The following is a 25,870-nucleotide window of genomic DNA, read 5'->3' on the forward strand; positions in this document are numbered from 1 at the left end:
AAAATGGCACTTCACTGTAATGTCACCTTGCAGTAGGCCCCCTGACCTTCAGATTGTGTGAACACCATCCCCTCTCCTGTCGATTTACAGCAGAGCTTTGTGGGTAGAAATAGTAAGTGCTCCAAAGTCCTCAACAACTCTCCTGTCTCTTGCCTTTGCTTACGATATCTTGGCTGTGCAAATGTGAACATTAGGTGTTAAACTGGATCAGCTGGGAAAGCAGGAAAGTTCTGGAGTCAGATGATGGTTTCGGTTATGCAGCAATGCCAAGGTACCTAGTGCCCCTCAGCACTAAACTTAACAGTGGATAAAAACGATACATTTTATGCATATTTAGTTCAGCATAAGTATACACAGACATGCAGGTGCGTGCACACACACACACACACACACCACCCATATATATGCATATTGGCTGGGTGTGGTGGTGCACACCTATAATTCCAGCAACTTGGAAGGCTGAGGCAGGAGGATCACAAGTTCAAGGCCAGCCTCATCCACTTAGCAAGACTCTAAGCAACTTAGCAAGACTCTGTCTCAAAATAAAAATTAGAAAGGAGGCTGGGGTCGTGGCTCATAGGTAGAGCACTTGCTTCGCACGCGTGAGGCCCTGGGTTCAATCCTCAGCACCACATGAAAATAAATAAATAAAAATAAAGATATTGTGTTCATGTACAACTAAAAATAAATAAGTAAAAAGGGCTGGGGTTGTGGCTTAGCTGTTAAGCATCCCCGAGTTCAGTCCCTGGTACCAAAATATATGTGTGTGTACATGCGCATACATATATACACACACACACTTTTTTTTTTCTTTATGGCTTCTTGATTTACTTTCCTGTTCAAGAAGTTCTCTCCTATGCAAACATTCAAACTTAGAGAAATAGTTTTAAAATTTCTTCTTACATGACTAGTATAATTCCATAACACATACAACCACAAGAATAGAAAATTATGCGCCTTGTATGTATAATATGCCAAAATACATTCTACTATTACATATAAATAAAAAGAACAAATAAAAATTAAAATAAATAAAAATGAAATTTCTTTTAATGTTATGGTTTAATTTTTTACACTAAAGTTTTCAGCCAGTTTGGAATTTACTTTTTTAAAAAATATTTTATTTTGTAGTTGGACACAATACCTTTCTTTCTTTATTTTTATGTGGTGCTGAGGATCGAACCCAGGGCCTCACCTGTGCTAGGCGAGTGCTCTACCCTGAGCCACATGCCCAACCCTGGAATTTACTTTTGAATATGTTGTGGATTCAAAAGCAAATGGGTTTCCAGCTGTTGACGTGATGATTCCATATTTATGTTTCTCTTTTATTCCCATTACTCACCTTCCTGCTTTTATTTTTACTTAGTAATTAGAGATTGGCATGTCATGTTCCCATGTAACTAGAATGGAGTTGGAACCTGGCATTAGTCAGTCATATGAACACTGAGGCTGCTTCATGTTGACTGATGTGTCATGGTCACGGGCATCCAGGAGAATTTGTACAGTGTAGACACCATATGACAATTCTTGAACATTAGCTTCATGTCTTTATTTTTTGAATTACATTGTTTCATATAATTGGAGACACACAGCAGCCAGGACTGTGTGCAGGCCTATGTTTTCTAGAGATACCATTGTTCATGAGTCACATTTGCTGGTGGGCACTTTCAGTGAAAAGAGCTAGAAATGTGGATTTCTTTAAGTCATGAGTGTAAGTCAATAGCTCTAATATAAATTTAACTTCAAAGAGACTTAATATCTTGATTTTATCTTTTATCATAACATTTTATCTTCTCAAGTCTTGGTTGCTGCTGGGCACGGTGGCACTTGCCTGTAATCACAGCCACTTAGGAGGCTGAGACAGAAGGATAGCAAGTTCAAGGCCAGCCTCAGCAATTTAGTGAGGCCCTGAGTAATTTAGCAAGACACTGTCTCAAAATAAAAATTAAAAAGGTCTAGGGATGTGGTTCACTAGTAAAACAGCCCTGGGTTCAATCTCCAGTATCAAAAAAATAAAAAAATTCAATCTTGGTTGCTTTGTGCCCACCCAAGGACGCCAAACAAAACAGACCATGTTTGGTTACAGGATGTGCACCTCAGTAGCAGAGCATGTACTAAGCATGTGTGAAACTCTGGGTTCAATCCCCACCGCCCCCAAAAGAATCTTGATTGCTACAATCTTAACCTTATTACTTATTTACTTTAGTCTGGTACATGCAGAAATTTAAAAAGAAGTTTAATAATCATATATATGTAATATGCATTTATATATTTCATACATAAAATAATTTATCTGGATTTTGTTTTGGTGCCAGGGATTAAAGCCACATCCATAGACATTTATTTTTTAATTTTTTGAGACAGGGTCTCACAAAATTGCTTAGGGCCTCAATAAACTGCTGAGGCTGGCTTTGAACTTGGGATCCTCCTGCCTTAGCCTCCAGAGTTGCTGGGATTACAGGTGTGCTCCACGCCTGGAAGATTATCAGTTTCATATGTAAAACAATTTAGCAGTTGACACTCCCCTGTCACCCTGAATGGAGTTGGAAACCTCTCTGCACTCTCCTGCTGTTTGGAAGGTTCTCCACTGGGGCTGGACAGAGTCCGGCGTTCTCTGATGGAATACCAGTTATATGTTAATAAAGCTTTCAAAGCTAACAAACAAAAAATGCTAAAAAGAAATCAGTAATAATGACCCCATGTCAGGTCCCAGAATAATGATATCCCGTTTTTCCTAAAATGTAGCTGGACGCTCTAAGAGAGCCCCTTTGCCTATGTGTCTTAACAAAATAAAGTGTATCAAATATTTTGTTGGCAACAGGCCTCGTGCCAGAGCAGAATGGAGGGTGGATCTCAGAGAGGGTGGGACACCTGCTGACAGGGAAGGGTACAAAGTGCCCAACACACAGGCTCTTTGTTGTGCCCACTGAGCCAGTGGGGACTTGGAGTGGCCCTGTGCTATGGGCCACCAACCCTGGGCCCTGGAGCAGGTCCAGGGCTAAGCTCTTGTGAATCCACCCCACAGTTTCAGGGACAGATACCAAGTTATCTAAACCTGAGGGAAAAAAAATCAGTCCCTAACATTTATAAACAAGTATGAGTTTTTGTAACATCATGTCTACGTCCTTCTATGTGGCTTGTCCAGCAGCCTCATCTGTGAAAGTTAACAAACTCTAATTAACAGATGCTAAAATTTACAGCTGGCATTAAAATCAGTGTCCTTTTACATAGTCCAGTCCGGGAGGTAATTATTATACTCCAAACAATGGGGAACAGAACGCCATATCCTCCAGTGGCCATTAGCCGTCTGAGTTTACCTAAGTGCCTGCACAGGGCTGGCACAGTGGTGAGATCATCTAGCAACGTGTTTCTCAAAATGTGTCCCTGTGTTAAGAGACGCAGGCGGCCAGGCATAGTGGCACATGTCTGTGATCCCAGCCATTCGGGAGGCTGAGCAGGAGGATGGCAAATTCGAAGGCAGCCTCAGCAACTTAGTGGGAGCCAGTCTCAAAATGAAAACTAAAAAGAGCTGCAGATGGGGCTCAGTGGTGGGGCGCTTGCCCGGCCTGTGCCAGGCCCTGGGTTCCATCCCCAGCACCAGAGACTAAAAGGGACTTAGAAAAATGCCTTGTCAAAGCCCAACTGACAGGTTTCTGAAAGTCCCTGTATTCTGGTAAGTGGAGTGACACCTCGATTACAGACTGAGAACTGTCTGAACTCCGGTGCTCTCAGTTCCACCCGTCACCCCAGGCTGGTGGCTCAGCTTCTCAGAGGTTCTGTCCCTTTCTCTGTAAAAAGTCACAATGAGGTCGGCTCTGCCGTTTCACAAACCAACCAAATAAAGACCTCGGAGTCAAAGTCCTGGTGAGATGTAAGTGCCCCTCCCCCAAGGCTGATGTTGGCGGAGAGGGTAAGGGGGACAGGGAGAACCGAGCAAGGAAGGGTCGCCATAATAAATGAGAAGGTGGCACGTGTCCTACACACAGAGAAAGTAACTAAAAACAAGATTTTTTAAAGTAGACATTTTGGTGAGACGTCCCTCCTCACAGGGAGAAGGGGAATGCTTCCGATCACGGTGTTCCGTCCAGGAGAAGTGGAGGTGGCGAGAACTCAGACAGAAAACCTGCAACTCTGTTGCCTTGAAGAACCAAAGAATAGAAAGTGAGCAGGCTAGAAACCCCAGGAGGAGGACAGCTAGAGAGGGGCCTTGGATTCTGTGGTTACCCAAGCTGATGGGGTGGGGACTCCAGCTGGGCTGAGAGCAGGCGGAAACCCGTCATCAGCCACGTCCCAGGAGTTTTGAGAACCGCGTCAGGACATGGTGATATTGTGATGCTGCTTATTGTGAAATAAACCAAGCTGAGGGAAACGGGTTATTTGCAGAAATTATATTGTCGCTTTTAATTTAGAGTGAACTTTTCAGTAACATTTTGCTATGCAAACAAAACAAGACCCTCTGCCCTGGTTGAAAACAGTGATCTCTGGGGAAGAAAAATGGAATTCTTTTTCCTACATAACATTGTAGGAAAGGAGGGAAGACCTCCGTGGACCTGCTGACAGAGGCTAATCGGGCCAGGGTCCCTGATGTGATGGCCACAGGCTCCCTGGGCTGATGGCTCTGCACACATCAGATTCCAACCTCAGAATGCCCACGGGCTTCTGAGGACCAGGACTGGTCAGCAGCTGGATGCCCAGAGGGACTGACTGTGTGGGCCTCTTGTTTCTGTCTGGGGTCAGGGACATGATCAGTCCCCTGTAGAGGGCTGTAGCCAAGGACCTCAGCGTGTCCTACCTGGAGGAGACTGGGATGACTTTCTCTTACGCCTTGGCTCACCAGAGAGGTGTCTCGAAAGTGACCAGCTTCTGTCTGCTCTGGCTCCCTTGTTAACCTTTCAATAAGCTGGGGACATCTTTACTCTATATTTGGAGGAAAGTTATATGTTTTATCTATTTGCAGATTAGTTGGATAGTTTTGGAGCCTTACCAACTACAGAGCCAACAGACTCCATTTGCCCAGAGTGTGCCTAATGGCTATAGAGACAGGGACTCTTTTTAAAAAAAAATTTTTTTTTTTTTTAGTTGTAGATGGACACAATATCTGTGTTTTGTTTATTTATTTTTATGTGGTACTGAGGATCGAGCCCAGGGCCTCATCCATGCTAGGCAAGTGCTCTGCCACTCAGCCCCAGCCCCATCCCCACAGAACAGTGTTACAAACTTATAAGCAGCGTGACGTACACATGGCGTGGTAAACAAGTCAGGGCTTTTACCCACCCTTGACCTCAGCATTTGTCATTTCTTTGTGGTGACAACATTCAAATGCTGTTGTCTTTTTTGAAATCCTGGATTCCCAGAGTAGATCTCAAACAGCTTTCCCCTCTGACTCCTGGTTGTGAATCCAGGTTTGTTTCTGGTTTGGGCCAGCACTGGTCTGGTTCTGGTTTGGGACCATACATGACTCACTGTGGCAGCCACCATGACTGACCATGGGCAGGCCTTTCCATCCACCATGCCCGTGGGCAGGCCCTTCTATCCACCATGACCATGGGCAGGTCCTTCCATCCACCATGACTGACCATGGGCAGGCCCTTCTATCCACCATGACCATGGGCAGGTCCTTCCATCCACCATGACTGACCGTGAGCAAGCCTTTCCATCCACCATGATTGACCATGGGCAGGCCCTTCTATCCACCATGACCATGGGCAGGTCCTTCCATCCACCATGACTGACCGTGGGCAGGCCTTTCCATCCACCATGCCCATGGGCAGGCCTTTCCATCCACCATGCCCGTGGGCAGGCCCTTCTATCCACCATGACCATGGGCAGGCCCTTCTATCCACCATGACCATGGGCAGGCCTTTCCATCCACCATGACTGACTATGGGCAAGCCTTTCCATCCACCATGCCCATGGGCAGGCCTTTCCATCCACTATGACTGACCGTGGGCAGGCCCTTCCATCCACCATGATGGTTTGGGACCATACATGACTCACTGTGGCAGCCACCATGGGCTGGCCCTTCCATGCGCCATGACTGACCATGGGCAGGCTTTCCATCCACCATGACCATGGGCAGGCCCTTCCATCCACCATGACTGACCGTGGGCAGGCCTTTCCATTTACTCACTGGGTTTCCATCCATGGGCCAGGAGGGCTCCGTCTATGCTGGGTCACAGAGGACAAAAAACCTGGCTTGCTCTTTTCCTTCCGTCTGTGAGTTGTGCCCCATCCAAGGACCACGTGGAAGGAGAACGGGTTTTAGGACCTGGATGGTGAGGGGCTGGGCCTCTGCACTGGCCTGTGGCTGAGGTGGTAGAGTGAGGGTCGAGGTGCTGTGGTCCCCGAGTGCCTGATTGAGGAGAGCCTTGGCTCTCGTGTGTCTGTCTGAGGTATTTTCTTATATGGAGCCTACTAATAACTTCAGTTATTTCATTGCAGAAAAGGAGTCTCTGTCTCCCTGGCACATAGAAGGCAACACGTGCCTGGTGAGTTTGGCACCCTCAGAACTGCCAGAAGATTCACAACTGAACTCATATTTTCAATCTCAGTCTTTTTAAAGAAAAAACTACTACTTCTTAGCATTTTTTTCTATAAGAAACTAAGTTAACACAAAGTGCTTAAATGGTTTAAAACAGCTAATAAGGGAGACTGAAGATGGCGGCGAAGGGAGTGCATCACCCCCGTGTACCACGTCACTGTGCGGGAGAATGACGAGTTAGAATGGCTAAAAGCTATCTTGTTAGGAATTTCCAGCAAAATTGGGGTGCTCCAAAACCTAGAGGAAGGATTTTCATCGCATGAGGATCAGCTACGGGGGCTCAAACGCGAGCAATTTGTCCGCACAGAGGGTCACGCTGCTTATTCAGCAAATCGCCCCGCGGCTAGAGTCTGCGGCGCGCGCTGGGAAATGACGAGATAGCAACGCAAAGATACAGCGCTGCGGATTCTGTGGGCTCCTGCCAGCTGTGCAATCACTGTACTCAGTGCTGAATTCTGGGTTTGAGACGGGGAAGGAAGTGGTACAATTCGGTTCTCCACACCGGTCAGACCACAGAGGAAGCCAGCGGCCACCATCTTGGAGAGCTGACGTCACCATCCCTGTTTTCGACTGATCGCAGCTCATTCAGCTATATAACAGGTAATTTCAGGCTGCCATTCGCCTGCGTCTCGCAGACAAATTACTCAGGCTCAGTGCTAAAGAACCAGCTGAAACTGCTTGTTGGAGCCTACTCCTGTCAGAACATACACGGAGCCCGGAGCGGCCGAATTCTGGCTCCCAGAACTGCTCTGGCCCAGGGCTAAAGAACCTGCGGAAACTGCTTCTTGGTCCGGGTCCTGCTGAGTACTGTGGAGGTAAATACCAACCGAGCCTTCATAGGCAGTGGCAGCAGGATTGAGACGGGGCTTGTGAGGGCGGGTCAGGACTCACCCGTTGCTTTGGTCACCCGGCAAAGGGAACGAAATGCTGCCATTTGCATGGGATACCAACATGGCAGAGATCTGATGTCATCAGAAAGCGGCGGAGGAGATAACTTCATCGATACCAGCGGCGACAGAAACAGTTGGTCTCCTGATAAAGAAAGTGAGTCACATACACCCGAGTCTCTCTCACTTTGTCATCAAGCCAGAGGGGCAGAGCAGAGCCGCCGTCTGCGCCCGGAAAAGGCCCAGTGACCCGCCGGCGTGGTAGTCACGTCACCCCAATTGGAGTAGGGGCAGAGCAGAGCCGCCGCCTGCATCCGGAACAGGCCCAGCGACCCGCCAGCGAGGTAGTCACGTCACTCCAATTGGAGTAGGGGCAGAGCAGAGCCGCCACCCGCGCCCGCAAAGTAGGCAGACCTGCGACCGACTGGCAGAACAGACCCAGCGGTCCGCGGGCGTGGTAGACAGGTCACACCAATTGGAGGAGGAGCAGAGCAGAGCCGCCGCCCGTGCCTGCAAGGTAGGCAGACCTGCGACCGACCGGCAGATCAGGCCCAGCAGCCTGCCGGCGTGGTAGACACATCACCCCAATTGGAGTAGGGGCAGAGCAGAGCCACCGCCCGCACCCACAAGGTAGGCAGGCCTGCGACCGACCAGTGTGGTAGTCACGTCACCCCAATTGGAGTAAGGGCAGAGCAGAGCCTCCGCCTGCGCCCACAAGGTAGGCAGACCTGCGACCGACCGGCAGAACAGGCCCAGGGGTTCGCGGGCGTGGTAGACACGTCACACAAATTGGAGGAGGGGCAGAGCAGAGCCGCTACCCACGCCTGCAAGGTAGGCAGACCTGCGACCGACCAGCAGAACAGACCCAGCGGCCCGCCAGCGTGGTAGACAGATCACCCCAATTGGAGGAGGAGCACAGCCACCGCCCACCCCTGCAAGGGAGACTTTTCAACTATACAAGAGCAATATAAATATATAGGGGGAAATTTTCAAAAACACAACAGTTTCACCAAGCAGAAAGAAACGCGAGCACTATGAAAAGACAAGGAAAGAAAGGACCACAAGCAATGCAGGTCAACTCAACTCTAGAAGAGGTAATAGCTGCAACAGATGGAATGTCTGATAAAGAGTTCAGGATATACATGCTTCAGATGATCTGGAGTCTCAAGGAAGACATGAGACAGCAAAATCAGACAATGAAAGATCACTTCGACAATGAATTACATAAACAAATCCAAGAAGCAAAAGATCAACTATACAGGGAGATAGAGGTTATAAAAAACAAACAGAAATCCTAGAAATGCAGGAAGCAATAAACCAACTTAAAAACTCAATTGAGAATACTACCAGCAGAATAGATCACTTAGAAGATAGAACATCAGACAATGAAGACAAAGTATTTCAACTTGAAAAGAACATAGACAGCTCAGCAAGACTGTTAAGAAACCATGAGCAGAACATCCAAGAAATATGGGATAACATAAAGAGACCAAATTTAAGAGTCATTGGGATACAGGAAGGTATAGAGGTCCAAACCAAAGGAATGAGCAATCTATTCAATGAAATAATACGAGAAAACTTCCCAGACTTGAAGAATGAAACAGAATCCCAAATCCTAGAAGCCTACAGGACGCCGAATATGCAAAAATCATAAGAGATCCACACCTAGATACATTATAATGAAGATGCCCAACATACAGAATCAGGAGAGAATTTTAAAAGCTACAAGAGAAAGGAAGCAGATTACATTTAGGGGTAAACCAATCAGGATAACAGCTGATCTCTCAACACAAGCTCTGAAAGCTAGAAGATCCTGGAATAACATATTTCAAACACTGAAAGAAAATGGGTTCCAACCAAGAATCGTGTATCCAGCAAAATTAAGCTACAGGATGGAAGATGAAATTAAAACCTTCCATGATAAACAAAAGTTAAAAGAATATGCAGCTAGAAAACCATCTCCTCAAAACATCCTCGGCAAAACATTACAGGAAGAGGAAATGGAAAATAACAATGCAAACCAACAGTGGGAGGTAGGACAGTAAAGGGGGGAAAATAATCAAAGAGGAAAACAAACCATGTTTAGTAACATAAATAAACAAATATGGCTGGAAGAACAACCCACATCTCAATAATAACCCTAAATGTTAATGGCTTAAACTCACCAATTAAGAGACACAGGCTAGTAGAATGGATCACAAAACAAGACCCAACAATATGCTGCCTACAGGAGATGCATTTGATAGGAAAAGACATACATAGACTGAAGGTGAAAGGTTGGGAAAAATCATATCACTCATATGGACTTTGGAAACAAGCAGGAGTGTCCATACTCATATCAAATAAAATAGATTCCAAGCCAAAGTTAATCAAAAGGGATAAAGAGGGACACTACATACTGCTCAAGGGAACCATACACCAACAAGACATAACAATCATAAATATATATGCCCCAAACAATGGTGCAGCTATGTTCATCAAGCAAACTCTTCTCAAGTTCAAGAGTCTAATAGACCACCATACAATAATCATGGGAGACTTCAACACACCTCTCTCACCACTGGACAGATCTTCCAAACAAAAGTTGAATAAGGAAACTATAGAACTCAATAACACAATTAATAACCTAGACTTAATTGACATATATAGAATATACCACCCAACATCAAGCAGTTACACTTTTTTCTCAGCAGCACATGGATCCTTCTCAAAAATAGATCATATATTATGACACAGGGCAACTCTTAGACAATATAAAGTAGTAGAGATAATACCATGCATCTTATCTGATCATAATGGAATGAAACTGAAAATCAATGATAAAAGAAGGAAGGAAAAATCATGCATCACTTGGAGAATGAACAATAGGTTACTGAATGATCAATAGGTTATAGAAGACATCAAGGAGGAAATTAAAAAATTCTTAGAGATAAATGAAAACACAGACACAACATATTCGAATCTATGGGACACATTGAAAGCAGTTCTAAGAGGAAAATTCATTGCTTGGAGTTCATTCCTTAAAAAAAGAAAAACCAACAAATAAATGATCTCATACTTCATCTCAAAATCCTAGAAAAACAAGAGCAAAACAACAGCAAAAGAAGTAGAAGGCAAGAAATAATTAAAATCAGAGCTGAAATTAATGAAATCGAAACAAAAGAAACAATTGAAAAAATTGACAAAACTAAAAGTTGGTTCTTTGAAAAAATAAATAAAATCGACAGACCCTTAGCCATGCTAATGAAGAGAAGAAGAGAGAGAACCCAAATTACTAGCATACGGGATGAAAAAGGCAATATCACAACAGACACTTCAGAAATACAGAAGATAATCAGAAATTATTTTCAATCCTTATACTCCAATAAAATAGAAGATAGTGAAGGCATCAAGAAATTTCTTAAGTCATATGATCTGCCCAGATTGAGTCAGGAGGATATAGACAACCTAAACAGACCAATATCAATTGAGGAAATAGAAGAAACCATCAAAAGACTACCAACTAAGAAAAGCCCAGGACCGGATGGGTATACAGCAGAGTTTTACAAAACCTTTAAAGAGGAACTAATACCAATAATTTTCAAGCTATTTCAGGAAATAGAAAAAGAGGGAGAACTTCCAAATTCATTCTACGAGGCCAACATCACCCTGATTCATAAACTAAGCAAAGACACTTCAAAGAAAGAAAACTACAGACCAATATCTCTAATGAACCTAGAAGCAAAAATCCTCAATAAAATTCTGGCGAATCGGATTCAAAAACATATCAAAAAAATTGTGCACCATGATCAAGTAGGATTCATCCCTGGGATGCAAGGCTGGTTCAATATACGGAAATCAATAAATGTTATTCACCACATCAATAGACTTAAAAATAAGAACCATATGATCATCTCGATAGATGCAGAGAAAGCATTCGACAAAGTACAGCATCCCTTTATGTTCAAAACTCTAGAAAAACTAGGGATAACAGGAACATACCTCAACATTGTAAAAGCTATCTATGCTAAGCCTCAGGCAAGCATCATTCTGAATGGAGAAAAATTGAAGGCATTCCCTCTAAAATCTGGAACAAGACAGGGATGCCCTCTCTCACCACTTCTGTTCAACATAGTTCTCGAAACACTGGCCAGAGCAATTAGACAGATGAAAGAAATTAAAGGCATAAAAATAGGAAAAGAAGAACTTAAATTATCACTATTTGCAGATGACATGTTTCTATACCTAGCAGACCCAAAGGGGTCTACAAAGAAACTATTAGAGCTAATAAATGAATTCAGCAAAGTGGCAAGATATAAAATCAACACGCATAAATCAAAGGCATTCCTGTATATCAGCGACAAATCCTCTGAAATGGAAATGAGGAAAACCACTCCATTCACAATATCCTCAAAAAAAATAAAATACTTGGGAATCAACCTAACAAAAGAGGTGAAAGACTTATACAATGAAAACTACAGAACCCTAAAGAGAGAAATAGAAGAAGATCTTAGAAGATGGAAAAATATACCCTGTTCATGGATAGGCAGAACTAACATCATCAAAATGGCGATATTACCAAAAGTTCTCTATAGGTTTAATGCAATGCCAATCAAAATCCCAATGGCATTTCTTGTAGAAATAGAGAAAGCAATCATGAAATTCATATGGAAAAATAAAAGACCCAGAATAGCAAAAACAATGCTAAGCAGGAAGTGTGAATCAGGTGGTATAGCGATACCAGATTTCAAACTATATTACAGAGCAATAGTAACAAAAACAGCATGGTACTGGTACCAAAACAGGCGGGTGGACCAATGGTACAGAATAGAGGACACAGAAACCAATCCACAAAATTACAACTATCTTATATTTGATAAAGGGGCTAAAAGCATGCAATGGAGGAAGGATAGCATCTTCAACAAATGGTGCTGGGAAAACTGGAAATCCATATGCAACAAAATGAAACTGAATCCCTTTCTCTCGCCATGCACAAAAGTTAACTCAAAATGGATCAAGGAGCTTGATATCAAATCAGAGACTCTGCGTCTGATAGAAGAAAAAGTTGGCTCTGATCTACATACTGTGGGGTCGGGCTCCAAATTCCTCAATAGGACACCCATAGCACAAGAATTAATATCTAGAATCAACAAATGAAACTTGCTCAAACTAAAAAGTTTTTTCTCAGCAAAAGAAACAACAAGAGAGGTAAATAGGGAGCCTACATCCTGGGAACAAATCTTTACTCCTCACACTTCAGATAGAGCCCTAATATCCAGAGTATACAAAGAACTCAAAAAATTAGACAATAAGATAACAAATAACCCAATCAACAAATGGGCCAAGGACCTGAACAGACACTTCTCAGAGGAGGACATACAATCAATCAACAAGTACATGAAAAAATACTCACCATCTCTAGCAGTCAGAGAAATGCAAATCAAAACCACCCTAAGATACCATTTCACTCCAGTAAGATTGGCAGCCATTATGAAGTCAAACAACAATAAGTGCTGGCAAGGATGTGGAGAAAAGGGTACACTTGTACATTGTTAGTGGGACTGCAAATTGGTGCAGCCAATTTGGAAAGCAGTATGGAGATTTCTTGGAAAGCTGGGAATGGAACCAGTTCCATTTGACCCAGCTATTCCCCTTCTCAGTCTATTCCCTAAAGACCTAAAAAGAGCATGCTACAGGGACACTGCTGCATCGATGTTCATAGCAGCACAATTCACAATAGCTAGACTGTGGAACCAACCCAGATGCCCTTCAATAGATGAATGGATAAAAAAATGTGGCATTTATGCACCATGGAGTATTACTCAGCACTAAAAAATGACAAAATCATGGAATTTGGAGGGAAATGGATGGCATTAGAGCAGATTATGCTAAGTGAAGCCAGCCAATCCCTAAAAAACAAATGCCAAATGTCTTCTTTGATATAAGGAGAGTAACTAAGAACAGAGTAGGGACGAGGAGCATGAGAAGAAGATTAACATTAAACAGGGATGAGAGGTGGGAGGGAAAGTGAGAGAAGGGAAATTGCATGGAAATGGAAGGAGACCCTCAGGGTTATACAAAATTACATACAAGAGGAAGTGAGGGGTAAGGGAAAAATAATACAAGGGGGAGAAATGAATTACAGTAGAGGGGGTAGAGAGAGAAGAGGGGTGGGGAGGGGAGGGGAGGGGGGATAGTAGAGAATAGGAAAGGCAGCAGAATACAACAGACACGAGTATGGCAATATGTAAATCAATGGAAGTGTAACTGATGTGACTCTGCAATCTGTATATGGGGTAAAAATGGGAGTTCATAACCCACTTGAATCAAAGTGTGAAATATGATACATCAAGAACTATGTAATGTTTTGAACAACCAACAATAAAAAAAGAGGAAAAAAACCAGCTAATAAGCTTTTTCTTGATTTTATTTATGTGAAATATCATGTAACTATATATTTTTACTTTTCAATTTTTGATTGACTCACAATATTCACACTATTTACAAGCTACAATGTTATGTTTTGATCAGTCATGTGATCAACAGGGTAGAGTGTTCCCATCACCTTAGACTTTTATCACGTGTTTATGATGTGTTTGTTCAGATTTCTCTCCTATTTTGGGACATGCAATGCTCTATTGAAAACTATATTCACCCTGCTCTACCATGGACCAAAAGATCCTCCTCATCCTCCCAAACAATCAGTAACAGTGTATCCAACGACTCTGCCCCTTCTCCCACCCTCTCCTTCCCCCCAGTTTCTGGCCCCCACTATTCTTATTCTCAACTTGTACGTGAGTTTGCTTTATCTTGGCTAATCTAGAAAATCTGGTCTTCCTTAACTTCTTATATTGATTTTCTAAGCAAATAAGCTAATATTACTTTGATGTAAAGTTTTAAATTTAAAACAATGTAACATTGTGCTCAACTAAATTGAGGAATTCTAACAAATTTTGTTATACCAATAGTAATTATTCTTTGATTGACATATGATTTCCAAAGACCTTAATAAACGTTAAGATTTATCGTGAGTCAATCAATGGATAACTCTTGAATACTTAATGTTGCTTTTATGATCAACAGAGAGGCTGTACCTTTGGGCCATGGTGACAGTGGGTTCACTTTTGACTCATAACATTTACACTATCTATAAGCTGCAGCCTGAGCTGTGTGTGCTCTGGGGTCCTCGCCAACGTGCCCCTGAATGCCTCTGGTTGTGGTGGACTCAGGTCCTGCTCAGGGGCACAGAGGTGCCTGGCCCGAGAGTTGCACCACCTGGGCCACACCTGTGACTGAGCCCCACCTGTCAGCCAAGGGACCTTCCCACTCTCACCTTTGACCTAAGACCCCTGCTGGCTTGGCCTACAAGTGGTTGACTCCTCCTTCTGCTGACCCTTCTCCCTCCCCATCGTTCCCAAGTGTGGGCCTAAAGGTCTAGCTCCGTCTCTGTAACTGTGTCCAAAGGCTTTCACCTGCGACACGGCACTTCTGATAAAACACCTTGTACACAGTCCTGTCCCCACCTCCCAGTTCTGTCTGTGAGGTGGACGTTACTGACTTTAACATTTACAATTCACCCTGGGATTAAGTCTATACTAGAAGTGCCAGGTACAGTGGCACACTTCTCTTATCCCAGCAACTCGGTAGGCTGAGGCAGGAGGATCACAAGTTCCAGGACAGTCCGGGCAATTTAGTGATACCCATCTCAAAAAATAAAAAAATGCTGGGGATACAACTTGGAATGGAACCACCATTTGACTCAGCTATTCCACACCTTGGCATACACCCAAAGGATTTAACAACAGCGTACTATATTGATGCAGCCACATCAATGTGTATAGCAGCTCAATTTACAATAACTATGCTATGGAACCAGCTTAGGTATCCTTCAACAGGTTAGTGGATAAAGAAATTATGGTAATATACACAATGGAATATTATTTAGCCATAAAGAAGAATGAAATTATGGCATTTGTTGGTAAATGGATGGAACTGGAGACTATCATGTTAAGTGAAATAAGCTAATCCCAAAAAAACCAAAGGCCACATGTTCTCTCTTATATAACAATGCTAACACACAATAAGGTGAAGACAGAAGAATAGAAGTGCACTGGATTAGTCAAGGGAAATGAAGGGAAGGGACAGGGGCTGGGAATAAGAAAGACAGTGGAATGAATCGGACATAACTTTTCTATGTTCATATATGAATACATGACCAGTGAAACTCTACCTCATGTTCAACAAGAATGGGAAGCTACACATACACTCCATGTATGTATAATAGGTCAAAAACATTATACTGCCATGTTTAACTAAAAAGAACAAATAAATTTTTATTTTTAAAAAAGGATGGAGATATTGCTCAGTGGTTAAGCACCCTTAGGTTCGATCCCCAGTACAAAAAGAAAAAAAGACTATACTAGGAGCAAAGAAATATGTCAGCATACAGTGGCATATGTATACAGTGGCATATGTATACAGTGGCAAAAATATAACAGCATATTTGGTGGAAGGTGCCTTTATCAGGGAAAAAAAAGAATGGTTTTTGCCTAAAGAAAAGTGTTGGGGGGTTGGGGCTGGGGCTCAGTGGCACAGCACTTGCCTCACACATGTGAGGCACTGGGTTTGATCCTCAGCACCAAAATATATATATATATATATATTTTTTTTTTTTAAAGTGGTGGTTTTCTGTAGAATGAAAGAGTGTAGTGAAAGACACAGGTGAATGAAAATAGGAAACTATGAAAGGCTTAAATAAACTTTATTAAATAAATAAACTTAAATAAACTTCATCCCAAATATCTGCAAATAATAAGTCTGAAAAGAAACAAAGAAATGTGTTATGATTTTGGCAAAATTTGTTCGACCTTAATGGGTTTGTTCATAAGAATAAAATTAAAGCATATGAACCATTCGCTGCCAAATATCACATTAATGTAACACTAGAATTTGTTCCTTTCTTTATTAAAAGGGCAAAGTGGTCCTGGGGTACTTAGTGGGCTATTCAAAAAGTGATAAATTACTATGGCAAAAATGCACCAGCATGGATCACCAAAAACACTGAACATAAAATAATCTGAGTGTCAGGTTTGTAATTTCAAAGTCACAGAAAACTGAACAACACGTGTGTGCATGTGTAGTGTCTGTGTGTGTGTGTGTGTGTGTGTGCGCGCGCGTGCACGCACACAGGCATGCATGATGTATTTGGCTTGTGAGTTCAGGAACTGGGTTCTAAAATTACAGAGAAGCAAAGGCAGGGGTCGTCTGCACTCAGGAGACTGCCAGTCTGGGGCCAGCAGATTCCCCACCGGGGAGACAGATGCCAAGTCCCACCTGTTGAGGGGTCAGGCTGCTCAAGTGCCAGGTGGGCGTGTGGTGCTGGTGGACATGTATGAAGAGGCTGCTGCCTCTGGGTCTAGGATGGCCCTGAGCTACTGTCACCAGGAGCCTTGAGGAAGAAAAAGGACATGCTGAAACCTCTGTGTCTGTCCTCATTGCCTGACCCTGGTGGCCTATAGATGGCTATTACTTTGTTTCCCCAGGAGGGCTTCTCCCCGCCAGCACCATTCAGGGACAGCACCATTCTGGGTACATGGGTCCCTCTGAGCTAGCTGCACAGGGGACAAGACCAGGAGTGAATGTGCATCCTCAACAGAGGGATGCCTCGGGCCCTGTGGAAAGGACTGCAAGGTGGGGTGACCAGGAAACTCCGAGGGCACCCTGGATGAAGGCTTTTGAGCTGACATTGCTGAGACACTGCCAGATGGTATCAGGGCGCTGAGTCAGGATCCAGAACGCTTTAGTCCAGAAGCCAAAAACTCTTGGTACAAAAGCCTTGTCATGATTAAGGAAGAAAGACGGAATGGATGAAGAGGGAAATCTGATTTTTGCTGACATGAACGATGTGTTCTTTGGCCGGTGATTATGAGGAAGCCCTTTCTCCACTTCTCAATCTCTCTCTTCCCTTCAACTTAGCCAACAATGTTTTTTCAAGATGAACATTCTTCAGTATTTTATTCTTAACTATCTCTCAGGATTCATAATCAAATATCGAGTTTCTTTGCTTTAATTGGCATTATTTGCACAGGTTCAATAAGAATCGGATCTCCTTTTTATAAGGTTTTAATTGGACAAATTGATTATGTGACCAAATTGCTTGAATTGTCAGTAGTGTTATAACAGAGTGTAACTTCTCCTTGATCAGTGTGACAGGCCCATTGGGCCCATGGTGGAGGGACAAAGGTTCAACTTTGGATGTGGTACTCACTTCCATTGCCCTGAGGGCCATCGGCACACAGCCTGCTGGGGTGGCTGGGGATGTTTTGCCTTAGTGGTGAGGGCAGGAGTGACAATGTCTCGGGTGTAGAGCGGGGAGGACCCTCTAGTGCTGTCCTTAAGCCTGGCTTCATTCCTGGCTTCTACAAAGTCGTCCTGAGGGTGCATCACCATGTACCCAGAATGGTGCTGTCCCTGAATGGTGCACAGGAGGTGCTCAGCCCTGGCTGAGGATCTGCAGGTCTCTGAAGCTTCCCAGATCTATTCTGGGGACATTTTCCCAGCGTGGTGCATTCTAGCCAGCAGACAGCTTGTTCTTGTGGTCTCCCGGGCACAATGTGTCAACTGCGACATTCCGATTCCAGGGCCCCAGCAATTGGCACTGGGCAGACAGCTTCACTGTGGAGGATGAGACAAGGGACGGTGCCTCTCAACAAATGGGATTCACATAAACATGACATCCGAATCCTCTTCCCAATGTGCTGAACCGTTCTCGTAGCTGGCTAGAACTGAAGTGGGGCTGCCCGGGGACAACATGTCCAGCTCCCCTGGCTCAGAGTCCCGTCGCTGCTTCACCTGTGGCTCACCAGCTCTAGCACCTGTGCTCCTCCTTCGAGGCAATTTTGCACACAGCCGAGATACTGGGTTTCAGGACAGAGGCCACGGAGAAGGGGGAGAGCAGAGGCTTTCAGGAGGCCCGCCTGCCCCGCCTTCCAGTGGGGCAGATGGAGCAGGACACTCACCCCACCCAGGGCTTCTATCTGGGAAATGGGGGTGTCACACTGGATATTGTGCAAAGTGTCGCTGCTTCAACCACACTACAAACAACGCTTAATTCTTCACAGCTTCATTACCTGTTCACTAGCCCCCTGCTTTTTACCCCTGAAAGGATTTCAGTCCTTTCATTGAAATAGCCAGCACTGGATTATCCTTCCCAAATTAAAATCACTTCTTGCTCAAAAACACTCCCGGGTTGATGTCACTGAACTTGACACTTGAGAATTGCTGAAGCAGCAAGTTCTATATGTATACTTACTCCCCACCCCACCCAACGCACGCCCATCCTCCCAGCCCCATACACCTGTCAGAGTCCCTCCCAAGCAGCCCAGCCCACCTTCCCACAGTGTCTCCTCTGACCTCCTTTTCTCCCTGATCATCAGGACACCTGCTCCTCAGTAGCTGTACCAACTAGGGATGTTTTGCCTCCCCGAGAAGCTTCCAAGACCAAGACAGAGACCCCAGCACGTGGCCAACATGTGATAGAGGAGAGGGGCTCCCAGATGCTAACTGGCTGACTTCTCTGTCCACGGGGAAGGGAGGGAGGTGAGGCATCCCGCAGACTTGACTCCTTGGTGGGAAGTCACTAGTCCTCCAGCTCCTCACAAGGTGGATGTTGCTCACTGTGTCCCTGTGACTCTGACATCTGCTCTCTATTGCTGTCCTAACGAGCCAACACAGTGACGTCCTCAACATGGAGGAACAGGAAGCCCCAGGTGTCACTCCCCACCAGAGACAATGACTGCACCATGATGTATGGCCACAAACCTTATGGAAGGTCCAGAAACCACTTGAGTAGATGGGTCCCCAGGCAGCTCAGAGCCCAGGACACACAGGTGGGCACAGGTAGGAGAAGCCGTTCCATCTTGGCCCTAAAACGCCACTCTCCAAAACAGCACAAGTGGGATCGAGCACCTCACTCACAGCTTCTCCCTCAAGAGGGGAAGAAACTGGACAGGTGTCCAACAATCCGACTCTCCATGGGCTGCTCAAAGCATCAGCTTCGGTCTTGCTTGGTGGAGCGTTGAAGGACTGTCATACAGCTGCTCCTTGATGTATGCAGGGTGACATTCTGGAAAGCCCATCTAAGCTGAAGATGCCACAATTCAAAATGCATTCATTGCACCTGACCTGCCAAACATCATAGCTTAGCAACACAGACACCGTACCATGGCATTTTGGATGTTTGCATTGTGACCTGGCTTGCTGCCACTGGCTGGCATCACCAGGGAGAATTAGATTGCATATCACTAGCCAAAATTCAAAACTTCAAATTATGTTTTTTACCGAATGAGTATCATTTTCACACCACCATAAAGTAGCAAAACTTGAAGTAGACCCACTGTAAATTGGGATGGCCTTTACTGGGGATGCCTCAAGCCAGAGAACAGAAGAAAATCCAGTAGGAGTTTGTAGCAGAGGATCTGCAGTAACACATACAGACACAAGGGGGAGCAAGAGATTACAGCACCTGAGAAAGAAACCAGCAAACCTCTTTAATAGGAAGGGAAGACATATCCCCAGAAAAGATTTGAAAACCTGCCTAGAATTTCTGATCAGAATGATTAGTGAAGGTCTTCCCTTATGAAGCTCGTCTTTAAGGACTATGAGAGGTGGCTGGTTTTTCAAAGCATAAATCAAAGCAAAAACAAAAAGACATATGATGAAACAGGAAAACATAGTATAATCAGAGGAACAAACAAACCTCCAGAAAGATAGGCCTATTAAATATTGGCAAATGATTTAAAATATTTGCCTTAAAGAAGCTAATATGAAGAGAACACAGATAAACAACTAAAAGAAATCAGGAAAATGATGCATCAACAAAATGAGATTACAACAAAAGAAACAAACTCTAGAGCTGATGAATACAATAACTAAATTTAAAAATTTGTCAGGAGGTTTCAATAGGAGAATGATCAAGTAAAAGATAGAATTAGAAAACTCAAAAGACAAGTTATTTGAAATTATTGAATAGGGAAAAAAGGAAATTCTAAAGAAATTTTAGAAACTATCAAGCAAACAAATTATATATCATAGAAGTCAGAGAGAGAGAGAGAGAGAGAGAGAGAGAGAGAGAGAGAGAGAGAGAGAGAGAGGGAGGGGGGGATTATTTTTTAAAACAATGGTTGAAAACTCATCAAATCTGGAAAGAAAATAGACATCCAAGTTCAAGAAGTACAAAGAATTTCAACTAGAATGAACTCAGAGGCCCATCTCAAGACACATTAAACTCAAAAGTCAAAGATAGAGAAAGAAGCTTGAAAGCATTAAGAGGAAGTAACTTGTTGTATACAGGGGAACTCCCATGAGACTATTGGAAAATTTCTTAGCAGAAACATTAGAGACTAGAAGGGAGTAGGATGATATATTCTAGGTACTGAAAGGAAAAGATAACTCTGCCAACTAAAAATACTATTATACAGTAAAAATGTCTTTGAAAAATGAAGTTGAAATTAATACCTTACCAGAGGTACAAAAGCTGAGGGAGTGTAATCGTCACTAAACCTGACTTACAAAAATTGCTAAAGGGAGTCCTTCAAGTTGAAATGAAAGGATGCTAGAAAGCAATATAAAAGCATAGAAAAATATAAAGCTCTCTGCTAAAGGTAAACATATAGACAGGTTCCTATAATACTGCCGTGATGGTACACAAATTGCTTTTACTTCTGGAACAGAACTTAAAAAATGACAGTACAAAAGTAACTGATATGGGCTGGGGATGTGGCTCAAGTGGTAGCACGCTCGCCTGGCATGCGTGCGGCCCGGGTTCGATCCTCAGCACCACATACAAACAAAGATGTTGTGTCCACTGAAAAATAAATATTGAAATTAAAAAAAAGTAACTGATATAAAACTATATCAATGGATACAAAATATAGAAAGATATAATTTGTGACCTTGATAGCATAAAGGAGAAAGATCTGAAGCACAAAAGTTTTTATCTGTGATTGAAATTAAGTTGGTTTCAGTTTAAAACAGATCACTATGATGACATGGTCCTTATGGTATAATGTAATCCGTATGGTAATCACAAAGAAAACACTTATAGGAAATGCACAGAAGAAAATGAGAAAGGAATCAAAACATGCCAATATTAAAAAAAAATCAATGACCCACAAAGGAAGGCTGGAAGAGCAGGAAAGAAGGACAAAATAACTACAAGATATATAAAAAACAACAAGATGGCAGTAGTAAGTCCATCTCTATCAAGAATTACTTTAAATATAAATAGATAAAAGTTTTTAACCAAAAGATGGAATGGATCAAAAACCTAAGCAATATACTGCCTACAAGACACTCCAGAGATAAAGATACACCGGCTGAAAGTAAAAGGATGGAAAGATACTTTGTGGGTACTTCAGGCAATTAGACTTTAAGACAAAAACTGACATGAGGGATAAAGAAGGATATTATGCAGCCATAAATGGATCAGTGCACCATGAAGACACACCCTTTATAGATGTCTATGCCTCCAACAGCACAAACCCAAGTGGAGGAAGCAAACAGTCAAAGAACTGAAGGGAGCAATAGTCACAGTATTAGTGGAGATTTCAGTAACCCACTTTAAAAACAGATGAAGCATGGGCTGGGCTGTGGCTCAGTGGTAGAGCGCTCACCTAGCAAGTGCGGGGTCCTGGGTTCGATTCTCAGTACCATATAAGAATAAATAAATAAATATATTGTATCCAACCACAACTAAAAAAAAATATTTAAAAAAAAGATGAAGCAGAGAGAATACCAACCCGTCATGGGTTACAACCAAAGCCACCAACAACCTGCACAATACCATTGACCAACTGGACCAGACAAACACATATAGAACATACCACCCAATCTCAGAAAAATAGATGTTCTTCTCAAGAGCACCCAGCTCTAGGATATGTCACATGTGAGGCCACAAAGTAAGTCTTCATATATTTAAGAAAATTGAAGTCATACCAAGTATCTTCTCCAACCATAATGAAATGAAACTAGAAACTAGGAGCTGTAGGAAAATTGGAAAATTCACAAGTCTATGGAAGCTAAACAACACTCTTGAACAACCAGTGTAGCAAAGTAGAATCACAAGGGAAATTACAAAATGTCTTGAGAAAAATAAAAATGAAAATATAAAAAATAAAAACTCATGGTATGTAACAAAGACAGTACTAAGAGGAAAGTTTATAACCCTGAATAAAGAAGAAGGATCTCAAATCAACAATCTAGCTCTACACTTCAAGGAGCTGGAAAAAAAATAAACTAAAACCAAACTTAGCAGAAGGAAGAAATTATTAGCAATTAGAGCAGAAATAAATGAAATAGAGAATAGAAAAAAAACCTTAAAAGTTGGATTTTTTAAAAGATCATCAAAACTGGCAAAACTTTAGATGGATTAACTAAGAAAAATATGGAAGAAGATTCAAGTAACAAAAATCAGAAATTAAAGAGCTGTTTTAGTTAGCTTTTTTTGCTTCTGTGACTAAAAGACCCAACCAGAACAACTGTGGAGGAAGAAAAATTTACGTAAGGGCTCATGGTTTCAAAGGTCTCAGTCCCTGAACAACAGGTTCCATTCCTCAGGACTTGAGGTGAGGCTGAACATCATGGCCAGGGGAAGCAGCTCACTTGATGATCAGAAGGCAGAGAGAGAGACTCCGCTCTCCAGATACAAAATGTATACCCCATAGCCCCCCCACAATGAACCACTTCCTCCAGCCACACCCCACCTGCTTCCAGTCACCACCCAGTTACTCCCATCAGAGACTGATTTGCTGATTAGGTTAAGGCTGTAGCCCAATCATTTCTCCTCCAAACCTTCTTGGATTGTCTCACACGTGAGCTTTTATGTTATCTAAACATAACAGAAGACACTACAACCAATGCCACAGAACGAAAAGATCATGAGAGAATATGATGATCAGTTCTATACAACAAATTGGATAACCTAGAAGAAATAGACAAATTCCTAGAAACATACAACCAGCTATGACTGAACCCTAAATTAGTAAATAAACAGATAAATAAAAATGGAACAGATCTACCACTGGAAAGGCGACTGAATCAGAAATCAGAAACCTCCCAACCAAGAAAAACTCAGGACCAGATGACATCACTAGACAATTCTACTAAACACTGAAGTAATTCATAACCCACTTCAATCTAATGTATGAAATATGATGTCAAGAGCTTTGTAATGTTGTGAACAACCAATAAAATTAAAAACACTGAAGTAAGAATTAACATCAAAACTTTTTGAACTCTTTAAAAATACTGAAGAGGAAGGAACACTTCCAATGTCATTTTATGTAGCCAGCATTATTGTGACACCAAAATCAAATAGATACTACAAAAAAATTACACATCAATATTTCTGATAAATGTGGATGCAAAAATACCAACCATATATTAGCAAACTGAATTTAATAGCACATTAAAAGGATTATATTATTACCCCTATGTATGGGTATGATTGCACAAATGGTGTGACTCTACATCAAGAGAAATGAAAAGTTGCACTCCATTTGTGTAAAAACTGAAATTAAACTAAATAAAAAGGATTTATTCTCAGAATGCAATAATGTTTCAATATATAAAAATCAATTAATGCAAATTAACAATGAATTAACCAAATTAACAGATCGAAGAACAAAAAAACACGATCATCTCAATTGATGCAGGAAAAAATACACAATAAAATTTAATATCTTTTCATGATAAAACATACCCAACAAACTAGGAGTAGAAAGAAATCCACTCAACATAATGAAATCCACATATGGAAAGTCCACAGTGAACATCATATTCAATGGTAAACAAAGATTTCCTTTCATACTGGAAGCAAGCAATGATGGCTTCTCTTGCCACTTCAATACAACATAGTACTGGGAATGATAGCCTGTGCAATTAGATAAGAAAAATAAATAAAATGTGTCAAAATTGGAAAGAAGAAAAGGAACTCTGTTCACAGAAAATATAATCTTATATGTAAAAAACACTGAAGACCCACCATACCCTCACACACATAATTGTTAGAACCATTCACTGAATTTGGCAAATTTCCAGGACACAAAATCACATACAAAAAAAACTTGTGTTTCTGTACATTAACAACAAACAATACAAATATCGAAAGAAAACAATTTATAGTAACAGCAGAAAGAATAAAGTACTTACAAATAAATTTAACCAAGGAGGTAAAAAGCCACCGAAAATTACAAGGCATTGCTGGAATAAACAAGAAACAAATAAGTGAAAAGACATTCATGTTCATGAATTGGAAGAAAATATCCACAATCCGGGGGCTGGGGATGTGGCTCAGTGGTAGAGCACTCGTCTCACATGTGTGAGGCCCTGGGTTCGACCCTCAGCACCACATTAAAAAATAAAAAGGTATTGTGTCCACCCACAACTAAAACAATTATTTTAAAAAAGGAAATATCCATAATCCCCAAGCAATCTACACATTCAATGCAATCCCTATCAAATTCCCAAAGACAACATTTTTGTGGAAATAGAAAAAAATAATCCTAAAATCATATGGAATCTTAAAGGACCCCAAGAGCCACAACAGTCTCAAGACAGAAAAATAAAACCAAAGGTTTATTTTACAACTTACAATGCCACAGTAATCAAAATAGTATGGTGCTGGCATAAAGACAGACATATAGGCCAACAGAGCAGACTAGATTTCAGAAATAAGCCCTCGTATTGTTATAGTTAAAGCTTCGTCCCGGGGTTTCATAAATTGATTTCCAGACCACTCATGTATAATCAAATCAAGCCTTTATTGAAGCACACCGGTGGCAGCTGACCAGAACATAAAGCTGTTCCCCTGATCTGCCCTAAACAATTGCAAGGGCACTCCTTATAACCCTGAAAACTGCAAAAGGGATGTTTGGGGATCCAGCCATTGCAAGCAAGCCAGGTTACAGAAGCAGGAGAGTGCAGTCAAGTGGCGGGAAGCCTAACCAATCACAGTTAGCCCAGTCACCCCAGTTACAGAAACATAGCCCAGTTAACCTAGTTCAGAAACAATGCCCCATTAGGTAGTTTCTTTTCTTAAAGGTTTCTACAGCAAAAGGAAAAGAACATCTTGCCCCAGTCGTGACCCTTCTACTTGGCATGGTTGTTTTACAGAATGGAGTTACTAAATAACATGGAGTCGCTGTGGCTTGACTATCACAATATGTATGGTCAAATGGTCTTTGATGGGGGTGCCATGGCTATGTAATGGGAAAAGGGAACATCTTCAAATATTGTGGGGAAAATGGGATATTTACATATGAAAGAATGAGGTTAGACCTTTATCTTACACCATATACAAAAATTAACTTAAAATGGATTGAAATTATAAACATAAGACTGAAGTTATAGAACTTTTAAAATAAGAAGGGCAAAGTTTTGTGACAATAGATTTGTCAATGATTTC

Source organism: Spermophilus citellus, assembly GCF_964194105.1.
Source record: "Spermophilus citellus genome assembly, chromosome: 12".
Lineage (NCBI taxonomy): Eukaryota > Metazoa > Chordata > Mammalia > Rodentia > Sciuridae > Spermophilus > Spermophilus citellus.